Below are 12581 nucleotides of genomic sequence, written 5' to 3'. Positions count from 1 at the left end.
CTGCTGTAGGTTTGCCCAGGCTCACTTGAAACCAGTCTAAGTGAGATCCTAGCTTTTCCAGCACCCTGATGCCAGGAGCCTAATCATTCAACCACCACATCTGCAATGCTTGTCTCTATCCCTTTTGCATTATGGAAACTAGCAGTGCACATAACTTCCAAGATGTGAGGCTTGCTGGATGTATGCTGTGGCATAATGCTCTTTTCTGCTTTGTTCTTGGTTCTCCTGCTAGTAAGTGCTGATGTTCTGTTTGCAGCTTGGCCCTGGCTAAGCACTGACCCACCAGCTTTTTGGAACCATTGCAGCCTAAGAGCTTATTCCTTTGGGGCAGTAATCAGGCAGGGCCAACCATTTTTTATACTAGGTTAGGAAGAGTTTTATGACTATTTACACAAAGTTTAGCCTTGCTCTGTTGCTCAGTACTATTAGGTTCTTCTTCACAGCCAGCACTTATCTTTACTACCCTAAACAACTTGATATCAGCACACTTTATTTTATTGCCTCCCTTCTCATAACAAGCTTTGTGTTAAGGGACTTTTATCATATCAAATATGGCTATATTGAAATGCTTTGTTTGCGTGCCAGTTCCCAAGGAAGGAAAACACCTTTCCACAGTGAAAACTCTGTGTTTAACTCCCACCTTCTTTTTCCTATCTTTTGACCTTATTTTTTTGCCACTGGTGTTCAACTTCCTGAAAAGCTTTTGATGACTAAGCACACTGAGGGTGTTTTAGGAACACAAATAGCACCCATCACCCACAGAATCACAGAATGACCCGGGATGGAAGGGACCTCAAGGATCATGTAATTCCAACCCCCCTGCCTAGCAGGGGCCCCCTTCCACATACTTAATGACTCCTTGGGGGAACACCAACAGATTCACTTGTGAGACATAATTTCTCATTTTAGAAGCTGCCCTGACTCCCCCTTAACACATAATTGTTATTGTCCCTTCTAATTGCTTTGGTATGGTTTTTATTAACTTACCCCAGGTCAGATGTCATGTCTACCAGCTTGTGGATCCCTGATTTTATCTTGGAACCATAAAAATTACAAAAATGTCATCATATTTATGAGGGTGGATAGTGATAGGACAAGGGGAATGGTCTTAAACTGAGACAGGGGAGTTTAGGTTAGATATTAGGAGGGAGTTTATCACCCAGAGGGTGGTGACGCACTGGAACAGGTTGCCCAAGGGGGCTGTGGATGCCCCATCCCTGCAGGCATTCAAGGCCAGGCTGGATGTGGCTCTGGGCAGCCTGATCTGGTGGTTGGTGGCCCTGCACACAGCAGGGGGATGGAACTGGATGATCGTTGTGGTCCTCTTCAACCCAGGCCATTCTACGATTCTATGATTCTATGATTTATTACTTTTCATTTCCCAGATAAAATGCTGGCTTTAAGCACAAGGTCATACACTACAGTTGGAGCTATATTCTCTTAGAACTCTTGGCAGAATACAGTCTAGTTCTGGCAATTGACTGTTCATCTTGTTCATTTAACCTGTAGCCTTTTCCACCGATCCTTCAGTTTATCACAGATCTCTAACAGCTCTCCCAGTGAAGACAGGATCTTGCATGGAAACTCTCCTAACTCTTTTAGAGAAATAGGATATTTATTCAGCTATTCTGTAATGCTCTTCTGTGCTTTTATCTTCTCTGAGTGTACTTTAATCACACACTGACTGCTGATTCTCTGATATCCTTCCAGCTCTGCATGCATTTGGAAAAGGATTTGCTTTTGTTTTTTATAATTTCTGCAAGTTGCTCTTCAGCAATAATTCTGGCCTATTTTATTAGTGCTTTTAAGTGTGGGATTTTTTCTTTCTTTTTTTTATTTAACATTATTATTATCTTCCTTTGGATATTTGTCAGTATTTTTAGGGATGCTGTAATAGATTCATGATCATTGCAGGACAGATAAGCAAGAAAACCTCTGCTACAGTTTTACTCAGTTTGAAAGGATGATTATAGGGAGGAGTATTGCCAGAAAGAAGCTCAGAGCAGCAGATGAGAGAGGCTTCATGCAGTCTAACAAAGATTTAAAGATAACTATGGGAGAACAGAGCAAACATAGCCCACATATGAAGGAAGATTTGAGAAGGAGCATAAGGATGCCAGCATAAGGAGCACTCAGTGTCTCGTTGTTACAGAGGAAAGCTGGAAGCCGCACTGGTTTCCATCTACACCAGCAGCTTCTATTGTACCCTCCAGACAGAGGCAAGAATTCCACATTTCCTCACTCCAGAAAGATAAAGATTTTGAGGCTTTTGCAACCACCAACCTGAGGCTGCTCCTGTGTTAATTATGACTAAAATTAGCCCTATTTCTGAGAGATGCAGCTTTCCTATTCTTCTAATGATGACTGCATACCTAAACCTTCCTACATGATATTGAAACCTGTAGCCTCTAGGCTTTTTGGTGTTCATGCCTTTACAAGCATGTCTGGATGTGAACAGCTTGGAAAGGTTTTATGCATTCCTGTGCTGGGTTTAACGCCTTGCTCTTTGCTCTTCTGAGTATGAACCTTCAGAGAAGGCTGTAGTTATATGAGTAGTACCTTCCTGCTGGAAACTTCACAACTGTGTAAGTTATTTTGCTTTGACAACATGAAAATAATGTTACTCACCACCAGCAGACTGGAATTGCTCTGATGGTTTCCATTGCTCTGCAGTTTTCGGTAAGAGGCTGGAAAGAGTGGGAGGATATCACGGTGTGGTGCACTCAAATCACAAATCACATGCTGAAGGTTTGGGATTCTCTGCCCCTGCAGCTACAGCTACGTTTCATTTGTTCAGTTTTGAATGGGGGGTTGGAAAAAACAACGTTTATCTGAAGACAAATTGCACCGTCACTGTAAGTTTGGTATTTATTGTGATTTTTACTTACGTGCTCAAAGTGAAACTAATTAACAGATTTTGGATTGTAAGAAATATTCCTTTGGGACATAGGATGGAAACCAGTGGTTTCCATCTATCTTATCTGCAGATGGATTGGCAGATGGAGAGAAGTTCATAGTTTCTGCTAATGAGAACAAGCAAGTTTGGGAAAATGCCTTTTTCTGGTCTCAGTAATGGCCTCATCCTCCCTTAACAAGTACGATCATCCAGGCTGAAAACTACTTCTATCCAGTGTTGTTGTTTCCTCCAGAGGTCAGGTATGTGACACATTTCTTTCTCAAAATTATTATAAACCCATGTTACTCAAATGCTTTTCATTTTTTTCCCTGATATTTTGTGCAACTGCAAAACATGTTTGTCAAATGGACATCCCTGCCTTTCCCATGCCAAACCCAAATTATAGCTGCTTCAGCACAAAACACGCTGAAAGAACGTCAGGAGGCAGAAAGTCTGTTTTCCAAAGAGAGGAACAAAATAATTTGATTGCAAATGCAGTGCAGCAAATGTTGGCAACAGGAACGACCTCAGACAGATCACTTTCATCCTGTGCATCAGTGAGGCTGTTATACTGAAGAGAAGGAGGGACGTTATAGCTGTCAGCCAAATATGCTGCTGATAAGCCAAATAAGGAAATAAGGATTATTTCCTTAAAGCTTCAGCAGGAGATCATGGCTGAAATGGACAAACTGCCTTCACAGACCCTGCTTTTTCTGGCATACTCCCTCCATGCATTAGGAATTATTTCATCTCAGTGGGGATACAGTTGGGATCTGGAACAGATTATGTCGCTTAAGTTAATTACAGTATTTGTCAGCATTAGAAGGGAAAGAAAAAAACAGAACAAAACAAAACAAAACAAAACAAACCCCAGAGGCTTTATTTTTATCAAAGGCTTGGTAAGAGTCCTATAAACATAACACAGAATATGGTTAAAGAAAATATGCTCTTTTTTGTTCTCTTTAAACGTTTTTCACGTTTCTCTGACACTTCTAACTAATAAAGGTAAGTACCTTCTTCACACTAAGTGTGTTGTTATTTTGAGGTGTGCCTCTAGGGCAGAGCTATTGGGATCCTTGTACATCTCAGAGAGCAAATGTTATTATTTCTGTGTCGTGCACTTCCCCTGACAGGCCCCATTAGGGCCCCTTGTGATACCGTCTCTGGAGCCGGACTCGTGATCGCAGTCTGCATTCCCAGCTTGGGACAGCAACTAGGAGCCACAGCAGCAAGCAAAGTTCAAACTGGTTGTGATGCTGGGGTACAGCAAGAGACTGCAAAACGTCAGAGCATACGCACTGCAGCACAGTATTACAATGCAGAGTATCTGGGTGGCTTCTATCATTAGAATCATTTTAACAGAATCACGCAGTTGTGAGCTAGTGAAGGCTCCAACTGTAAGTAATGAGTTCATCAGTTTGAGACAGCTGAGAAAGGGCAAGCTCATAAAATAATTACCATTTCCTGGTGTTACACAGCTGTGATTCTAAAAGGCATCAGGCACAGCCTTCCCAGGAGGAATAATGGAGTGTTCCTGTCCTCTCAGCTGGAATGCTGCCTGCCATTCACATCACACAGAGCTTTTCTGGTCCAAAAAGAAAATACAGCTGAGAAGTGAGATGGTGAAGGGCCTCATACTTTGTCACAGCGTGTATAAAGGCCTGTCAGTTTAGCTTGCAGCTTGGGGATGGGGAATGTTTTCCTTGCTGAGGATCAAATAAACCCTTCCAACATATTTGGCAGGCCATGTGTTGACATGCTCTGCTACCTGCTAATAACACACGCTCTAATTTTAATCATAGGCCATACCATGTAAAATGAAATCACTGAGCATATTCAGCCAACAAAATAAGGTTCACCACGCCTGCTTTAGCTTAGTGCTAAAGACCCCATCAGGGTCTCAGTGCTAAACTGCATTTCCAAAGCAGTTTTTGGTGTATCTGCTGTACTTCAAACACACGACTTTATTTCACAGACTGAGAACCATCTTTGCTCTCTTCAGCAGAGAGATGGAGTCTTCTGGCTACTTCATATTTCAAAACGTTATGAACGACAAAAAGAAATGCTAATAAATGGCATCCATGGGAAATACCACACCGCTGTGTTTTCTGACCACAGAAACCATTTTAATGCCACTGTAAAGGTTAAAGGCTATAAAATCAACTTGAAATATTGTCTGAGTAAAGCTAATTGAATTCATACAAATCTGCAGGATTATGCCAAGAATGAGGTGTTAGATGGGGACATTGCTTTATTAAGTGCTGTTTTTCGGTTACATTCTTGTTAACACAGCTAAATGGAGTTAAAGCTGAGTGCTTTGCATCTCCCAGGGCTGCTGGCTGATTCAGGTGACTGGCAGGAGAGATGCTCTCACTTGAGTTCAGGTGTATGTTTGGTGGCCCTACTAGGCAGGGGGGTTGGAACTACATGATCCTTGAGGTCCCTTCCAACCCAGGTGATTCTGTGATTCTGTGAGTCCCATTTGTGTCCAACCCAGCTGCTGCTTCCCTGGAAGCCAAGCGTTGAGTCTACCCAGGGAGCTGTGTGCGCCCCATACTCAGAGCTCGGGGTCGGGTTGGATGGGGATGGGGTCGGGGTCGGGGTCGGGGTCGGGGCCGGGTTGGGTGGGCTCTCGGCAGCGGCCGGAGCACCCAGCCCATTGCAGGGGTGGGACCGGGCGAGCTGCGAGGTCCTTCCAACCCAACCAGCTCCGCGTGGGTGGCGGCGGCCGGAGGAGGGCGGTGCGGTCCCGGCAGCTCCCACCAGCGGAGGGAGGGGAAAGGAGGAGAAAGGAGGATGCAGTGAGACCGGACCCGCCTCGGGGCGGCCCACGGCGTGCAGGTGAAGGAAGGGGCGGGCGCTGGGTGATGCGAGGGCTGCGGGGCTGGGTTTAGTCGGAGCGACCGCCCAGCTGAGCTGAGCCGCGGCCCCGGCCGAGGTAAGTGCTCGGTCCTGGCTTCCCAGGACGAGTTTCCGAGGGTGAGACGGTGGAAGGGTTCTGGGGAAACATATCGCTGCTTCTCTTTGGGTGATAGAGCCGTGCTGCTTCCCGGCGCCTTTGGTGAGCGGCGTGCTGTGTTGTGAGCATCAGGATTAGGTTCTTAGCGTCTTCCCGATGAACAGCCGGCAAGGCTGCTTCGTGATGGAACGCAGGTTGCAGTGCGGCTTTAACGGCGATCTCTGCGATGTTACCATCTTCATGCTCCTCCAGACCTGACGTGGTTCGTGCTGCCTTCTCTCTCTGGGGCTGTAGTTCCCATTCGGCTACAGGTGGTTGTGCGCATCGTGGGTTTTACTCCTTGTGTTTGTAAGGAGCAAGAAAAAACCGGCTGTGTTGATTTAACTTGTCCGCTTCTGTCCTGCAAACGGTCACCGCGAATCGATAACAGTTCAGATAGTACCGCTGACCTGAATGGACTGTGGAAGTGGAACCATGATTCCTTTCTTTCCAACCTGTCTGCCTGGACCTTTGCTGCAGGTCCTGGTGATGCCAGCAGAGAACAAGTTGCAGTAGTGTTGAGCCTCATCCAGTTGCTGGCAGGGTGCTCTGAGCTTCATCTGACCCCATCTGACTGGTGGGTGCTGCTCAGTGCTCTGAGCCTCTCTGCCTGCCCTGGCCATGGGAGAACCTCAGGTTCCTTTGTGTTGCACTGCACCCTTATGTTTCCTACTGCGAAAAGCAAATCTCCACGTTCCCTCAGCTCTCAGTGGTTTATGGCTATGGGGAGAGGGAGAGCATGCAGTACATTAATGTCTGATGAATTACATACACCTTCTGTTTATTCCTGGTTCTGTTTGTGCAGGATGTGTATAGCTGGATCCTCTGCGGTTTGTTTCATTCAGATTTCTCCTCTGTATTACAGGCAAAAGTAAACTTGCTGTTTTGCTTTTAGGCACAACACATGCTCCTTCCCCCTTCCTGTTAGTGAATTTTGGAGCCATCTTGCTGTTGCAAGAGAGCTGATTAATAGGTGCCCCTTGCCAATATTCCATTACTGTGGAGTCAGTACTGGGTCAGCTTAGCGGTGGGTTAAATGCTGTTTCCTGTTTGCATGTTTTTTGTTTTAAAATCTCCTTCAACCTCTCCACAAACTATGACAAATTTATACTAAAAGGTCCAAAAAACAGAGCTTTTTTTTTTTTTTTTTTATTTTGAAGTTATGGAAAAGGAAGATACGGAGACTCCAGTTCTGGAGAAGACTTACAGTTTGCAAACTGCTCAGAATGAATACACAAAGATAAAGCCTTGCAGGCCTCGCGCCTCTGGCAGGGCTGTCCAAGCAAGAACATTCTGATCAGCTGCTGAAGTGGAAGCCGCTGCAGGCAGAGAGACCATTGGAACTGGAGGCTTTTAAGAGCAGCCTGCAGTTGTATTTGTCTTGGTAGGAATCTTCAGGTTGGCCTGTAGAAAAAGAGGTAGTGAGAAAAATCTCCTGCTTCAAGATGTTACTGAAGTAGATGTGTACTTTCCTTTGGTGGAAATCTGAGCATGGCAGCCACTTTGGCAGTGAGCAGTAAGTAGAAATGGAAACTCATTAAAGCCGCTGACGTAGCTCTTACAATGTTGAATGACAAACACAAATGATCAAATGTATAAATCAGAATACGCGCATCCATTGGTTGCTTTACCACTTAGAAAAGTGATTGTGACACTCAGAGTCTGGTAGTTGCATTGTGTGCCTTTCAGCCTGTAACCCTCAGACTGTTTACGCATGTATCGCTGTGCATTGCAGTGCAGTAAAATTGCAGTACTGAGGGGTGTGAGTTGTGAGCCAACAGTGCTGACCTGCTGCTGGGGCATCTTCCAGGTGCCAGACAGTGGGTAACTCGCACCCTTGTTAAATCATCCAGCAGTTCCTTGTGCTGTTTGGAATGTGCAGCCCTGCAAGCACGACGTCAATTAGCTGCTGTTGGCTAAGCCCTGGTCTTGAAAGTGCTTGCAGATGTGAGTAAGCCCCATTACTTGGAAAACTGTTCATCTGTATTGCTGTAGCATGGGGATCTTAGCTTGTTGCTGCTACCAGACCTTGCAGGAAGCTCAGCAGATCTGATGGATGGCCCTGTAAATAGAAGGGTGAGCTCATGGGATTAATCAGGGGATTTCCAGTCGCTTGCTCTGTTTAAGTTTGAACATATTGATACAATGATCCTGCCACAATGCCTATAGTCTTTCAATGGGGATTTCTGTGGTAGGACAGAGAACAACCTTTTAGATGTCTCTTCCCCTTGTGCATAGCTAAGCATTTTCCTGGCTCTTTGTAAGGTGAACTCACTCCATCAGAGTACTTCCTGATGATATTGCTTTGTGTTTGAACCTGTGGTGCAATGGAGCAGTATTGGGCAAGGAGATAGGAGCCTGGACTTGGAGAACCTGAGGCAGCAAGGGAGAGACAATGCGTTTTCATCAAGACAGTTCCAAAAGGAGCATGCTTTTTTTTTTTACCTTGTTTTCATATATTGATATGTCATTGCCAGTCCCTATGAGATTTATGGAACACTGCTTACTTTCTTGTTATAAAGCACTTGTTTTATGTTGGTGTGTCTAAGAAGTTACACTTTCTGCAGTGCTTTGAGTAAAGAGCTAAAGGTAGTGAAGTTTTGGTCAGTTTTAGGTGTTGTTTTAAGACTTGAGGCATTAATTACCCTACTGAGAATTAGAAGGGTATGTATCGTGGTGTGCTTAGGGCAGGTAACTAAACGAGAGCACGTCACAGCATTCCCATCACGCTCCTTTTTAAGAGCAACATGCTTCTCCATGGTATTTCTTCAAGACATTTGAAGGGCTTTTTCCACTCTTACCTCTTATCTATGAGCTCCTATGTTGAATTTCACTCTTTTTTTAAATTTGTTATTTGTAAAAAGAAATGTGGCAGTAGAATCCATGTTTCATTTAATGCATGCAGGAATCTGAAAACTGTTTTTCCTCTTTATAGAGATGAATTCTGAACAGGGCTAAGCAATAACTAGGGAAGAATGCAGAGCCATGGCTTCCTATGGAAACAAACCTAAGCATTGTTCTTCCTCTAACCCAGCATACCAGTATAACTGAATTAATCTATTTAATTACATGCCAGCTCATTTATAGTAATGACCCAGTTCTTATCTTTTTCCTAGGCATTACTGCAGTACTTACGTGTTATCTGAGCATCTCTGGCAGAATATTTCAATATTTGTTAAACGAGGGACTTCCCAATTCAAGCTAGATTTGTATCCTTACAGTATAGAGAAGTAAACTTGTGTGTGCATAGTTAAATGCGATCACTCTGCTGTAACTTATAATAATAACACATTGTGATTGTAGACTGTTTCCTTGTATATTTTACAAAGATGTAGTTTGGGGTTTTGTTCTTTGTAGTACGACTGTCTCTGCTGTGTATTGTAGTGTGTGCGCACTCAGGTAACTGTGGCAGTTCTTCATTCCTCATGGATTTAGATGAGTGGTTTAGGAACACCTGGAGAGCTGTACCTGCACACAGCTATTAGATCACGTTACAAAACTTTACAGTAGTGCACACTGTCAGATTATGAACATTGTTGATTAATGATGTAGCATTAATTTTAACTAAGCTTGGTGTACATATACAAAATGACCTTGTTTCAGCACATGCATGCACAAAAGACTTGCAGATATCACTATGAAACACTTAATTGGTGTTCTTTCTTGTTTCAGTGCAGGGATATCTTGCAATCTCCGAACAGAAGGGTTAGCAAGCATGTTTAACCAGGGCTTTTATTTCGTTATTTCATGCCCTTCGGCTTTGCTGTAATTGGACTACTAGGAGGAACTTGGATTCGTGCCCTTAATCATGAACTTACCTGTAAGGGCTCAGCAAACAGGCTCTGTCATTCCAGCTTGTTCCGTCAAAACATGAAGGTGGAATTTCCAGCAGAACTCATAAAGAAGCAACAGCTGAGCAAAATATTGTCTTCAATCTTTACCAGTTATTTTTAGTTGTGATATGCAACAGTGCTGAATGCTGTTTGCGTATATGGAGCAGCACTGCAGTGATGCTGTAGAATTCGAGCGCTGTGTTGGTTTCAATATAACTGTGTGCGTTTAAAAAAATACCAAAACCAACAAACCGCGGACCGACCTGTTCTTCTTGAGAGTGGAGTCTGCTAAAAGACTCAGTTCTTAGCACTGGGATCACTGCTTTTATGTTACAACGCATCTCTTGTCTTACAGCTACCTTGTAAGCTTCCTACACCCTGACTGAACACTGACCCCCTGCTCCTGTTAAGCGATTCATTCCAACTTGCAGTACAAAAACAAACCTGATGTTGGAATTTGAGTTATTTTCCTCATTCTTGATCCTGACTGTACTCGGAAAGAAAGTACTTAGGTGCCAGTGTGCAGGTCTGGATCTGTTGTTGCCTTGGCAATCATTGTTTTCTCAGTGTTGGAGGAAGAGATGATGGGAAGTGCTGCAAGGCTTTTTGTGAAAGGTGATTTACGCATAACAGAGTCGTGACTAAAAGCAGAAGGTTCCTTAGGAATATGTACCAGGTCTGAACAAAGAGAGGAGGAAGGGTAGTAGAAGTAGGCACATTTTCTTGCCTAAGTTTAGCACTTGTATGGTCAATAAACAAAGTGTACTGGGTCATGGAGATATAGACTGCTTGTATGAGGGTTTCCCCATGAATACAAGAACTAGGTTGAGTTTAAGTGGCCTGTGCTCCGTTGTTGCTCTGTATAAATGCAGCTTTGCATTGCTTAGGTGAGCTGGAGCTGCCAGCACCCAAAGAGATGGCACAGCTCCTCTGCTTCAGCAGGTTGGAAAAAAGGTCGGGTCTAGCTTAGCTTGCAGTCTGCCTGTTTACATGAAAACAAGAACCCTTGGAGGAGGGAAATCCCACTTAGAGCATCAGTTTCCACTTTCATGCTCAGTTCTGCTCCAGACAAACAAGCTTTCTTCTCTCCAGTAGAATTTTCTGTGCTGAAATCAGTCAGCACAGTCAATTCTTACAGCACTGCAGGGCAGCATATCAGATTCTGCAGCAGATCCTAGTGAATGTTTGAGTGTTTTCATTTTCATTCTTCATATAATAACCTTCAGTAACAAGAAAGCAAAGAGTCGGAAGTAGGTTGTTGTGAGTGCCTCGGTGCTGTCTGCTGAAGCATGGCTCGTAAAACCAAAAGAGGAAAGAAAAAACCAAGGTTAGGTAGGAAGCTTTTTTTTCCCCATTCTATTTTTACCCTACTGTTACAGTAGCGATAGAAATTAATCATCATTCTGGAAACAGTCATTTTTATGCATATTTGCATATTTTCCTACTAAGTAAATGTCAGTCCATTGAGGAAGGAAAAAACAACGCAGAGCCCGTTTTGACTTTGCGTCTCATGAGCTGCGATTTATGGGGTTGTACAGTGCTGTAGCTACACAAGTAGGAACAAGATTTGATTCTCAATTTCTCCCCAGTGTCTGCTTGCAAATCTTACTCCAAACAAAAACATGTTTTACATGGTCCTTATTATATTTTATCTTGAAGTACTTTCTGAAACTTGAGATACTTCATAACGTTTTGACGTACAAAATGTCACCTCAAAGTCATAGTTGCCCTTCGTTTCAGCAGAAGTTGCCTGTAAGTAAGTGCTGAGCTTAGCATCCTGACCAGAGCATAGTTAGCCTGAAGAGCTAGTTACCTACAAGCAGCACAGGCTTAAAATATTAGTCTTTAATCTTGTGACAACCCTACTAACGAGAGTAAATCATTACCCTAATGTTGCTTAATAGTAATTCTATTACAACATGTCCCAGAGTTGTTTTTCTCCTAGGTCAAGCTGGAGTTTGTTATACACTGTTAAGAAACGAAGTCTGGTCTGTCAGACACACTGTTTTGACCTAGGCTATGTGATGAACTCTATTTTTTTTTTTCCTTATGTTAATGGAATTAACATAATTTTTTTTCTTATGTGGAACTGCACATTTCAGATACATGGATGTGTGTGAAAGCTGCTGCTCTTTTCTTTGTGTTGCGTGCCTTCCTGTATGCCTAGGAGGATGAATGTTCTTCTATTTTGGCACATTAATAATGCAGAGAAAGGTTTAGCATAGGGATAACTTGCCTGTAAGTCTAAAGGTCCTACTGACAGAGCAAAGGCTTCAAGTTTGCGAGATCAAGACTGATCTTATCTGTATACTTGACTCATCAAAACGAGGCGCTTTGAGCAGTGTTCAGGCAAAAGGGTGACCTGATTTGAACAGCTGTTCAGCATCTGTGACTGTTTAGTGCCTCTCTTTAATCAAACAGGCTTAAACATTTAAGCTTTACAAGTAATTCTTCAGTCAGTTAGTCAGTTTCCACTGTTTCCCAAGTACTGCACAGCTTTCGCTAAACAATTCTGTGAGCAGAGAGGGGTTTGTGTGTGCACTTTGCATGGGGAGCAGGCTTTCTGCTATGCAGGTGAGCACACCAGCTGTAAGTGTCTTTCATGGTCTTATTTCGTGCCTGAAGTGGGAAGTAGCGATGATAGTGATCAGTTGGACTGGATGATCTTAGAAGTCTTTTGCAACCTTGATGATTCTGTGGTAAGTGAATATACCCAATAGAAGAGTTACTAAAAAGGGGTTTTGGAGGAGCCCTAATACCTCTTGCAGAATGGGCAAAGAGATCTTGCTAACAGTATTCCACTGCAAAGAGCAAACTATGTAGAAGAGTACTAATGGGATTTTAGGCAATAGAA

General features: G+C 43.5%; 1 protein-coding gene across 2 annotated transcripts in view; it reads left to right on the top strand.

The window, feature by feature from the left end:
• The first annotated feature begins 5693 nt into the window (after positions 1-5693).
• The window catches only part of SH3BP2 (SH3 domain binding protein 2), a 29129-nt gene continuing 22241 nt past the window's right edge, over positions 5694-12581 (top strand). The window contains exon 1 of one of the 2 annotated variants that reach the window (XM_032444080.1): positions 5694-5834. The gene's annotated coding sequence lies outside the window, so the exon portion shown is untranslated. The remainder of the gene's footprint in view (positions 5835-12581) is intronic. The other variant, XM_015862608.2, reaches the window with a different exon arrangement.

This window comes from Coturnix japonica, chromosome 4 (assembly GCF_001577835.2).
Source record: "Coturnix japonica isolate 7356 chromosome 4, Coturnix japonica 2.1, whole genome shotgun sequence".
NCBI lineage: Eukaryota > Metazoa > Chordata > Aves > Galliformes > Phasianidae > Coturnix > Coturnix japonica.
This window is presented reverse-complemented; position numbering and strand designations above follow the sequence as displayed.